Source organism: Cebus imitator, unplaced genomic scaffold (genome assembly GCF_001604975.1).
Source record: "Cebus imitator isolate Cc_AM_T3 unplaced genomic scaffold, Cebus_imitator-1.0 Scaffold52, whole genome shotgun sequence".
NCBI lineage: Eukaryota > Metazoa > Chordata > Mammalia > Primates > Cebidae > Cebus > Cebus imitator.
Genome location: NW_016107367.1, coordinates 7,459,207 through 7,470,275, shown reverse-complemented (window position 1 = coordinate 7,470,275; position 11,069 = coordinate 7,459,207).

The following is an 11,069-nucleotide window of genomic DNA, read 5'->3' as shown; positions in this document are numbered from 1 at the left end:
CGGGGTTTCACCATGTTGACCAGGATGGTCTCGATCTCTTGACCTTGTGATCCACCCGCCTCGGCCTCCCAAAGTGCTGGGATTACAGGCTTGAGCCACCGCGCCCAGCCCTAATCTCCCAGAGTTCTAGGATTACAGGCGTAAGCCACCACACCTGGCCTAAAAATAAATTTTATTTTACATACTAGAAATGAAAAAATGGAAAATTATAGTAAAAGCAGAATTGTCATTTGCATCGGGAAACATAAAGTATGCACCTATAAACAAATCTAAGCTCTCACATAATCTAAACTTCCAAATTAAGAAGCTATAAAAAGAAGAGCAAGTTAAACTTAAGTAGAAAGAAGGAGATAATAAAGGTAAGAACAGAGTCAATGGAATAGAAAACAGAAAACCAGGAAAGTCAATGAACTAAAGGCTGGTTCTAAGGAAAGATCAACAGAAGTTATAAATAGCCACCTAGACCTATCAAAAAAGGGAGACGATGCTTTCTACCAATATTATAAGTAAAAGAAGAGACATCATTAAATACTGATAGACATTAAGATGATTATGTAGGCATATTACAATTATTGTTAATAAATTTGATAATTTGATGAAATAAACTTTGCAAAGACACAAGCTATCAAACTTCACTCAAGGAGAAATAGAAAACCTAAATAGCCTTATATCTATTAAAATAATTTAATTTGATATTTAAAACCTCCCCCATAATAAAATGCTGGCCTGGATGGATTCTCTGAATTCTGTCAAACATATAAGGAATAAATAATACCAAAGCTATTCAAACACTTTCAGACAATAGCGTAGTTGGGAACATTTCCCAACTCATTATATGAGGCCAGCATTGGCCTCATTCCAAAATCAAATACAGACTTTTTATAGATGTAAGAGTCCTTTTAAAATTTGCAAATTACGTTTTTCCATAAATAAAGAGAAAAATGAGGCTTATCCCAGAAATACAAGGTTAGTTTAACAATTAAAAATCAATGCAGCTTATCATATTAACAGAATAAAGAGAGAAAAGCATAAGATCATTTCAGTAGACACAGAAAAAGCATTTGAAAACATTGACATTCATTCATGATTTTTAAAAAATCTTGGCAAACTAGAAATATAGAGAATTTTCTCAGCATGCTAAATCATATGTAAAAAGAAAAACTATAACTCCAATTATATGTAATGGTGAAAAACTAAATGCTTTCCCCCCACAAATTGGAAGCAAAATATCAATGCAAAAATTATGAAGCAATTAAGAATAAATTTTAAAAATATGTCCAAGACTTGTGCATGAAAGCTATAGACTTTTGCTAAGAAACATTGAATGACTGAGTGACCAATTGATTGATTGATTGATTTTTAGAGTCAAGATCTTACTTTGTCACCCAGGCTAGAGTGCAGTGGCATGATAATAACTCACTGCAGCCTTGAACTCCTGGGCTGAAGGGAACCTCTCTCCTCAGCCTCTGAGTAGCTAGGATTACAGATATTCACCACTACACCAAGCTGATTTTTTTTTTTTTTTTTTTTTTTTNAATTCCTGGGCTCAAGCAATCTTCCCACTTCAGTTTCTCAACTAGCCAGGACCACGGGTGTGTGCCACTACACATGGCTAATAAAAATTTTTTTTGGTAGAGAGGGAGTCTTGTTATGTTGCCCAAGGCTGGTCTCAAACTCCTGTTCTCAATCGATCCTCCTGCTTCAGTGTCCCAAAGCACTGGGATTACAGGTATAAACCATCATGCCTGGCCCAAGAAACATTTAAAAATATCCAAATAAATGGATATTATTACATGTTCATGGATCAAAAGGCTTAATATTAAGATTTCAGTTTTCCCTAACTTTGGTCTATGCATTCAGTACAATCACAATCAAATCTCAGCTGTCTTTTTGAGTTGTAACTGAGGAGCTGATTCTGAAATACATATTGAATTCAAAGGATGTATAATAGCCAACCAGTTTTTTAAAGAATAAAGTGGGAGAATTTATAGCACTTAATTTCAAGACTCCCTTTAAAACTACAGTGAACAAGATGTTGTGGCATTGGTTTGAAGAGAAACAAAGAGATCGATGGAACAGAATAGGAAAGCCAAAAATAAGCCCATAACTAATAGGCCAATTAATTTTGATGATGGTACCCACTCAATTTAATGCGGAAATGAGTTTTTTCAGCAAATAGTTCTCAAACAAGCATCCCAATTGGAAAAAAAATGAATCTCAACCCTTCACTCACACCGTGTGTTTAATTAATTTGAGATATGTCAAATACCAAGGTAAAAGCTAAGTATATAAAGCTTCTGTTAGAAAACACAAGGGAATATTTACCCAACCTTGGACAGACTAGAGACAGAAAACACTCATTATAAAACAATAAGTTAATATATTAGACTTCATTAAATCCAGAATTTCCACTCCTCAAAAGATACTATCAGAAAATAAATAGTCATTATCTGACAAGGAACTTGTAGTCAGAATACATAAAGATTGTATATAACTCAATAATAAAAACAAAGGCAATCCAGTTTCAAAAATGAACAAAAGACTTGAACAGACATTTCACAGAGGAAGACACACAAATAACCAACAATCTTTTGAAAACAACATTAGCTATCGTGGAAGTGCAAATTTAAAATGCTGCGACACACGGACATCTTGAATAAAGTTTTTGCATCTTGTAGCTTCTCAGACTTCATAGTATGTGACTTGAACAGTTGTATAAGGTGCAGACTTTCTCACTAACCTCATCTTTTTAAAGAAAAGTCCAAATTGTCACGTTTAAAACCATCCAACTATGAGACTCTGGAAGCTTGAAAGAATCAGAAATTTTCCAGACAAGCTTCCTTCTTATATATTTCAAACCGTGTTTCTCCTCCATTAACCACATAATTCTGGTGCTGGGCACCATAGATAATGTTCGTATTAAGAATTCATCTCTGGCCTCTTTTCACCTTTGGTCATGATGCCAGCTGAATCAGTTCAATGAGTGGCAGTTTTCCTGGAAACTCTTCCTGCTAGCAATAGCTTAACTATATGTGAAAGTAACTGTGAAAGAAATCAATTTATTTCATAAAACTCAAAATAAATCTGTTCCTAACTTGATAATTTAGTCAGATACTAAATATGCTCAAACACACCTCAGTGTCACCAGACATGGAGGAATATGTGATGGAGGGGAAACCAGACTGGAAAGAGATAGTAGCATTAGCCAGCAGTGGTTAAAATATTGTACTTTAACAAAACATATGACCATGTGAGCACACTGCCAGAGCCCTGCCCAGTGTTTTATGAAGTCTTGTTCACTGAGAGGTCCTATTAGTCCTCATGGTGAATCTACTGCTGTACCTATTAGTGGACACCCACACTTTGGTTTGCAAAACCAGGATTTCCTTCTTCTGTGTGGTGCTCTTCTCTAATATGATGTGATTCTAGCAGAAGCTGCCATCTTTCAAATCCCACCTCTCTGCTATTCCCCCCTTACTTTCAATTGGCTCATGAATGAGTCAATCAGAGTAAACTGTCATGTGGCCAGAGTTGAACGGTCTAGTGTTAGTCACCTTATCTTGGCTGGGACAATTAGAACAAAAGGTTAGGAAGAGTATCAGAGTCCCCTGAATGGCAAAGCTGTGAGATGCCAACTTAATCACCATTATCATCATTACCATCACCATAGCTGGAATTTATTGTATACTCAATAATATTTGCAAAACCTTATGAGATAACACTTTACAGAGGAGAATACTGAAGCTCAGAGAGGTTAACAAACTGCTCATGGGACAGATTCCCTAAGTAGAAGGGCTACAGTTATCATCCAGGTGGACTGATATGAGAGCCCCTGTGCTTACCCACTACTCCGTAGCACATTATTTGATTCCTGGCTGTGGGGGGAAGCTAGCTGGACAGAGTGAGGACATAAAACACAAAGATGCATAGGCGTCCTTGAGCCCCACATGCAGCCCTTCCCTTCCTGGGCTGTGGTCCCAGGAACTTAAAAAAGAAGGATTTGTGTTATATCAATTGCAATCAAAAGAGCTCGACCCAAGACAACCACACAGAATCTCCTTTCACAGTCAGGGTCCATGTGCCATAGGATGGAGAACAGAGATTCCAACAGGTTCTGAGATCCTGAGAACACAAGCTCTACCTCCTTCCGTCTTCCCCTTTATTTAACACATCTGATCTCAAAATGCTGACTTCTATTTTGTCTGGTTGTCTGTGGACCTATCTCAGCATCTGGGCCCCTCACTGTCCTGCAACAATCTATTGTTATAGCCAGGGGGACCTTTGGCATCCTCTATTCCATGGAAAGAGGCTCCAGCTGAGCAGATGACTAGCCCAAAGGCACAACCAGGTGAAAACTGTCTGCCTGGCTGATGAAACAGGTGGCAGCTCCTGATGTGCAAGCTGCTATGGGCTACAGGCTGGCTACCCTGTCAAGGAGGTGGTAGCAAGGTGGTGGAAAGAAGACAGCCCATTTTTCTGATGTGGCCTGGAAGTGTGGCACTCTTATCTGCCAAGTTATGAGATATATGTTTTCTTTGTTAACAGCTGGCTAGAAGATTTTATCCTTGTCCAAGAGCAGAGATTAGATTGGCTTTGGAAGTCTGGCATGCAGGCTGTCAGGTATATAAAGAGCCAGCTTTGTTCCAAAACCCAGATTTGTGCAAATGCCTCCAAATGCTCATCCATGAGCTATAACTCCAAATTTCTGGCACAATCTGCTGTGTAACTTGTTGAGCGACTGTGAGGATGGAGCTGGGTGTGGGATGCATGGCAGGGAGGACTGGGATCAAGCCAGCTGAACTGAATTCAAGGGATGTGGGAAGGAACCATCACTTGTCAGGAGATTACAGGGCACAGTGATGAGCAACATCCCAGAGTTCAACTCTCTAAGTTCAGTTCCTGTCTTTACTTCTTACTAAACAGAAGACCTTAACCAGTTACTCAACATCTTCATGATTTATATCTTTCTTGTGAAACAGGAGTGTTAATGTATATGTAAATATCCGGTGCCACAAAAGAAGTAACACTCAAATATAAATTTTCTCTTAGCAAGGCACCTTGACTTTCTCCAGAAAGGGTACATTCACCAGCAGTTTGCCATGAGAGTACAAAGAACAAAGGAAAGGCAGACATATTTATCCCTTATGGACTGGCCCCTACAGCTATACTATGCAGTAGTAGGGGCCAGCTGGAGCTGGGCCTCACAATCTAAACTATACCAATTGGCTAATAACTCAAAACTTTTCCTAAAAGGGTAAAGGCAAGTGAGAACAAAGGAAAAGAGGAAGTCATTTACGAAAGATTTTAAAAAGCAATGACATTTCCAAATAAGGAAGGGCAATTAACTATGGGCTGAGGCCTGCCTGGGCTTGTCTAGACATGTCAGGGCAAACATCTGGGCTATAGTATAAGAACTAGGAACACAGAATACACCTATTTCTTTATTACAACTAACAGCTACTTAGGATTATTAACAAAAGTCTTTAGAGAAAATCAGCCTTTGAAGAAGCTATCATTCATCCTTCATAAGCTAAGAAGAAAGCTTTGAAGAGGAACTTCTATTTACTTTTATTTTCTACAGTTAACAATAGAGCCTGTCTACATAGGCTTGTTGTGGGAAGTAGATGAGTTTTCACACATGCAGATGACCAAGAACAGTGGTTTACTCTGATGACCAAGAACCCTCTATGGCCCTGTGCAATGCTCTGCCTCATGGAATTCTTCATCACTCCCAGTGAAGTGCTTTTGAGTCCTATTGATGAAAAAACTCAGGAAAGAGGTCCTTTGCCCTTAATCACACAGGAAGACCACTCAAACCTCCATTGCTCACTCTGATTGCTTCTAAGCCATAGGATCCCACCTCCAGTCTTCTCCTATAGCTGCACAGAAATTATGCAACAGGATGTCTAATAGCTTTGAGTGAGGCACCAAAATACGGCAGACAATGGATAGCAAAGTGGATTTTTAGACAACTGCTTGCTCACACTGAGGGTATGGAAGGGTCAACATGAAGCTTGGGAGAGGGCTTACAGGGAGTGTTTTCTGGAAAAGACCCAGATGTGAGATAAGCCCCACCCTCCTGGAGGGCAGGGAGTATCTTCCCATTCATGTCTAAAGATGGGCTTCAAGGAAATGAGTATATATAGTAGGGAGTTTCTGCAGGTCGGAAGTGTGTAACAGAGGACTGGTGTCCCAAGGACAAGAGTTTAGCTGAACGACAAGCTGGCACAAGCCAAGAGAGGTGGCTCCATTGGGACCAGCTGCCTTGAGTTTGTCAGGACATAGAAATCATGTTTTCCATGGACTGCATGAGTGACTCCAGAATGAGAGAGCCAGGGTGAGCCCACATTCAATCCTCCCCAAGAAGACCACCTGAAGAGGCAATGGAAGCCCTTCAAAGGCAACCTTGTGGAGCTGACTGCCAGCAGCAGAGGCTGGAGACAGCCAGAGAAAAATTCAAGTGCTCTGATCCAGAGAATTGGAGGTAAGAGGCCTTCCCCACTGGGGTGGGATGGATCTCAAGAATCTATAAAAAGTTCCCTCTTAGTGGAAGAATCATCTTTAGACATCTCTCAGTCTCAGAGAGCACAAAGCCAGCTGACCATAGTGCTGGTTGGGTACAGAAGGAACTCTTTCAAAAGTTTAGGCCAGCTCAATTAAACAGAAGAGAACAATGCAGTACCTCAGGGCTAATAACAGAGTAGAACTGTTACCCCCAGCCTGAGAGAAGAGGACAATCCACCCCCCAGACTCAGAGCAGCTATAGAGAAAGGTGCTCCACAGGCACCAGGAAACTCATCCAATCTGCAGCACCATGGCAGGGAAGGAACCAGGGGCACAGAAACCACACCCCAACTCCCCTCCCACTCCCTGGCTCCTCCTGGAACTTCCCACTGGCTGGACCAGCTGGCAGTCAGAAGACGAAGGCACCTGTTGATGGTTCACGCAGATCGTTGAAGGAGATGGGTGGAGAGTGGATGTGGGGGTCAGTGGAAGATTCCGGCATATATGACATCTTGGATCTGGAGTCCCATGGGCTGTGAAACTGCCTCCGGTAATCTTTTCTGGTTTTTGAAGTTCTCGTTCCAGAAATAGAAGCTCTGGAAGGGCTGGCACTAGGAGGGCCTTGAGCACACTACATGCCCAACACCAAAAACAGTGTCTGGCACATAAAAGGTGTGCAATCACAGTAAGATGAATGAATGAATGAATGAATGAATGAATGAATGAATGAATGAATATTTTCACTCTCACCCTGCTGCTATTCCAGCTCTCTGGCTTGGGTGGATGTCCAGCTTTGCCCCTTCAGGCAAAGGTGGGGAGAGAGAACTACTGTTCATGCACTGACTCTGTACCAGCCACTGTTCCTAGTGCTACAATATTAACCTTACGACAGCCCAGCTGGCCAGGAATGATCAGCCCGACTTTCAGGTGAGAAGCAAAGGTTGCTAACTGGCTAAGCTTGTGTGGCTCATAATTAACGGCCGGTTACTTTCAGCAGAGGGCTGGACCCTTTCATTCCTCAGTGCTGTTCCTCCCAGCCTCCTGGTGACAATTCCAGCCTGCTTCCTTCCCCAGCTGTGATTTGGTTTGAGTGAATGAAGGGCCGGTGGGCAGGGGCCTGAGGTCACTTCCTTTCCCTCCTCTTTCCCTGCTTCCCTTCCACACAGATCTGTCTCTGGGGAATAGTGGCAAGCTTTGGTGGGGCTGTTGTGTCCCGGGAATGGCATAAGGGCAGGTGCATAGATGCACTGCTTTATTTGAACCTCACCACACCCTCACAGCCAGAGAGTTGTTCTTCCTACTTTATGATGGTAAATGCAGAGGCCCTGAGCAGCAGAGTGACTTTTTCAGGGAGATGCAGCCAGCAGACCCAGGATTCAAATCCAAGCCTGTCTGACCTCAAAGCCAGCTCTGTCTTCTCCCTGGGTCTTCCCAGTTGTCCATTAGAATTTCTCTTGGAGCCATAAGGGTCAGCCATTCTTTTTTGCCCACCCAGTATATCCATTCCCTTTTTTTTCTGGGAATAGAACTCAGTTTCTAATCCATGAGGTCTGCATGGAAACAGCCCCCTTCCCTGGCCCCAGGGTGGTAGACACGTGAAACAAACCTGTCACAGCATCACTTCCCCCTTGCCCTGCATACATGTCCTGGTGTTTGACTCAGGACCTCCTAAATATAAAGCAGCAGGGGCGCCGTGTGGAGGGAACCTGCTGGAGCATGACTTCATCCAAGCCCCTTGATCAAGCTGCACCTGATGTCAGTGCACTTCTGATTTTCATTTGCAAGAACCAATACATTTTCCTTTTTGAGTAAACCAATTTTCAATGGATTTCTGTGTTTTCTTTAAAAAAAAAAATCTAGATTCACAGCTTTGTTCCTAGAAATGATGATATTTCAAATTCAGAGATTACACCTGGGAACTTTTCAAAATTCCCCAGGTTCCCTGCTATTGTTATTGGTGACAGGATTGAAGGAATGCTAATAAAATCAAGTCAGGTAACCACAGTGACATCTTCATGGTCAGGACTGCCCTGAACCAGATCGTTTATAAGCATCAGCCTGATGATTCACTGTAAAGTTCAGTGGCCTGAAATGAGATTCTGGGTTTCATCTGATTCAATGCACCAAGCATTCATTTAGTACTTTCAGTGTGCAGGACATTGTGGTGGACTGAGAGTCGTAACGAGGAATAAGATATAGCCCCAACCTCCAGTGGCTCTCTCTAGGTTGAGGGAATAATTCTGTACTGAGACAGCCTGGCATGTGGCCAAAAAAGGAAAATGGAGATAGCAGAGCAGGATGAAAAGGACAAGGAACAGAGGGGAAGAAGAGACATTTTGCAGGGTGTGGGGCTGCAAAATGGGAAGTCATATGGATTCCACTCAGAGAGGAAGAGTTGTTTGTGCTGGGTCTGACCCCATTGCGGGTCCTGCCAGGTGCCATGGGCGGCCCAGGGCCTCTCATCTCTAGTCTTTATGGGGATGCCAAGAGTAACACTTCCTTGTTTCGATCTCAGCAGAATTGATTGCTGAGGAAGGTCAGGAGTGGTCATTTCTTCTGCACAGGAGAAAGCACCTGGAAGGCTCAGCTCCATGTTTCATCTCTAACCGCAAGGGGAAGTTGCCTGCCCTGGGCATAGGAGAGTCCGTACATGTCCCTCTGGGCATGGGGCTAGGTCCTCCCCTCCTCAGGACCTGTGCATAGTGCCCCCCATTTATCTGATGCACGTCTCCCTCTCCTCTTCCACCTGAACCTCTGCCTGTTAATCCTTTTTTCTAGGATGATTTTATGAATAAAAAGCGACCACTGCATATGGCATGCCATCATTGGTTAGGGTGCACTCCAAATGGCTGGGCATGGTAGCTCACACCTGTAATCCCAACACTTTGGGAAGCCGAGGCAGGCGGATCACCTGAGGCCAGGAGTTCGAGACCAGCCTGGCCAACATGGTGAAACCCCATCTCTACTAAAAATACAAAATTTAGCTGGTTGTGGTGGTGGGCACCTGCAATCCCAGCTACTCGAGAGGTTGAAGCAGGAAAATCACTTGAACCCGGGAGGCGAATGTTGCGGTGAGCTGAGATCCCACCATTGCCCTCCAGCCTGGGTGATAAGAATGAAACTCCATCTTGAAAAAAAAAAGTTGTTACAATGTAAGGAAATGAGTCACTTAGAATGGGTGAGTTGTGGACAAGTTAACACTCACCTGGCTTCTGGCCCTGGCTTAGACATCATGTTTTCTGAGAAGCCTTCTCTGACCCCCAGCTCTTTACTGGGGGTCCTCTGTGTGCTATCACTGCTCCTGTGCAAACGTAGTACTTGGGCTCTGCTGTCAGAACAGGTCTGGGCTAAGTCTGCTTCCACCTCTTACTAACTCTATGACCTTGGCTGAGTACTTTAACTTCCCTGTGCCTCAGTTTCCTCATCTGTAATACACAGATAAATAATAGTACCCACCCCATAGGATGCTGAGATAAAGCACATTAGGTGTTTCGAATAGTAAGTGGTGAGCAGTCGTTAGATGCTAGCGGATGAGGATGGTGGTCTGTCTCTTCCAGGAGCAGGGCCAATTACCATGTTTATCTTTTTAATTTTATCCTGGTGCCTAGAACAATGCCTGATTCCACATCATAGGCTCTTAATTGATGAGCATACTTAGAGCTACAGGTTACCAAGTGAGCAGTTGTGCCAGGTGTCTTCAGGATCACGGCCCCATTTAGTGCTTACAAAACCTTTCTGAGATCGGTGCTGCTGCCATCCCCATTTTACAGAGCAAGAAACTGGTGCATGGCAAGGTTAAAGAACCCACCAAAGTCCCACGGCCAATTCTTGGTGGAGCTAGAATTTGAATCTGGGCCAGTTGACCCTTAAGCCCATGCTCGATAGCAACTGCTTCCTGGCTGCAGCCTGACCTCTCTGCTTTCTGTCTCTTCCCACCCTTCCCACCTTGGCCTCACCCTCGGCTGTTCTCCTTGACAGCCAGCTCTGAACATGTTTTCTGCTTCTAAACCATCATCGATTCTAAAATGTCTGGCTGGGAATTCAAGGTCCTCTAATGTGGTCCAGCCCATATTCCTGGTTCTCTTCCTCCTCCCTGGACCCCCTGGCCACCCTCTCCTGCCTCCTAGGGGAGAGGGACAGTAGCACACCTGCCTTGGCTTCTGAGGACTTGAGGGCACACCCTGGTCCCCAGTAAACTGTGAGAGATTCCTGTGGGCACACCCATCCTCAACTCCCCTCTGATGTCCTCAGTGCCCAGTATGGTGCCTGCCACATAGTAGGTGCTCAGTAAGTCTTTATAGAAACAAACTGGTTTGAAATGGTGCCTGAGAGAAATGCACTGCAATGACCAGGCATCAACTGATTTCTTTTACCTACTCATAAATTATCCTTTCACAAAAGGAGAGCTCTTTCTAAGAGGCAGGAGCAGAAACACCCAGCTGCATATGTGTCCAAAGCCACTCAAGGTTATCTGCTAAGGGCTTACGCCAAGATGCTACATTAGAATTGCATTGTACAATGCCTTCCCTGCTGAATTTCCTTTCATTTAGGGAACATAACCTGTT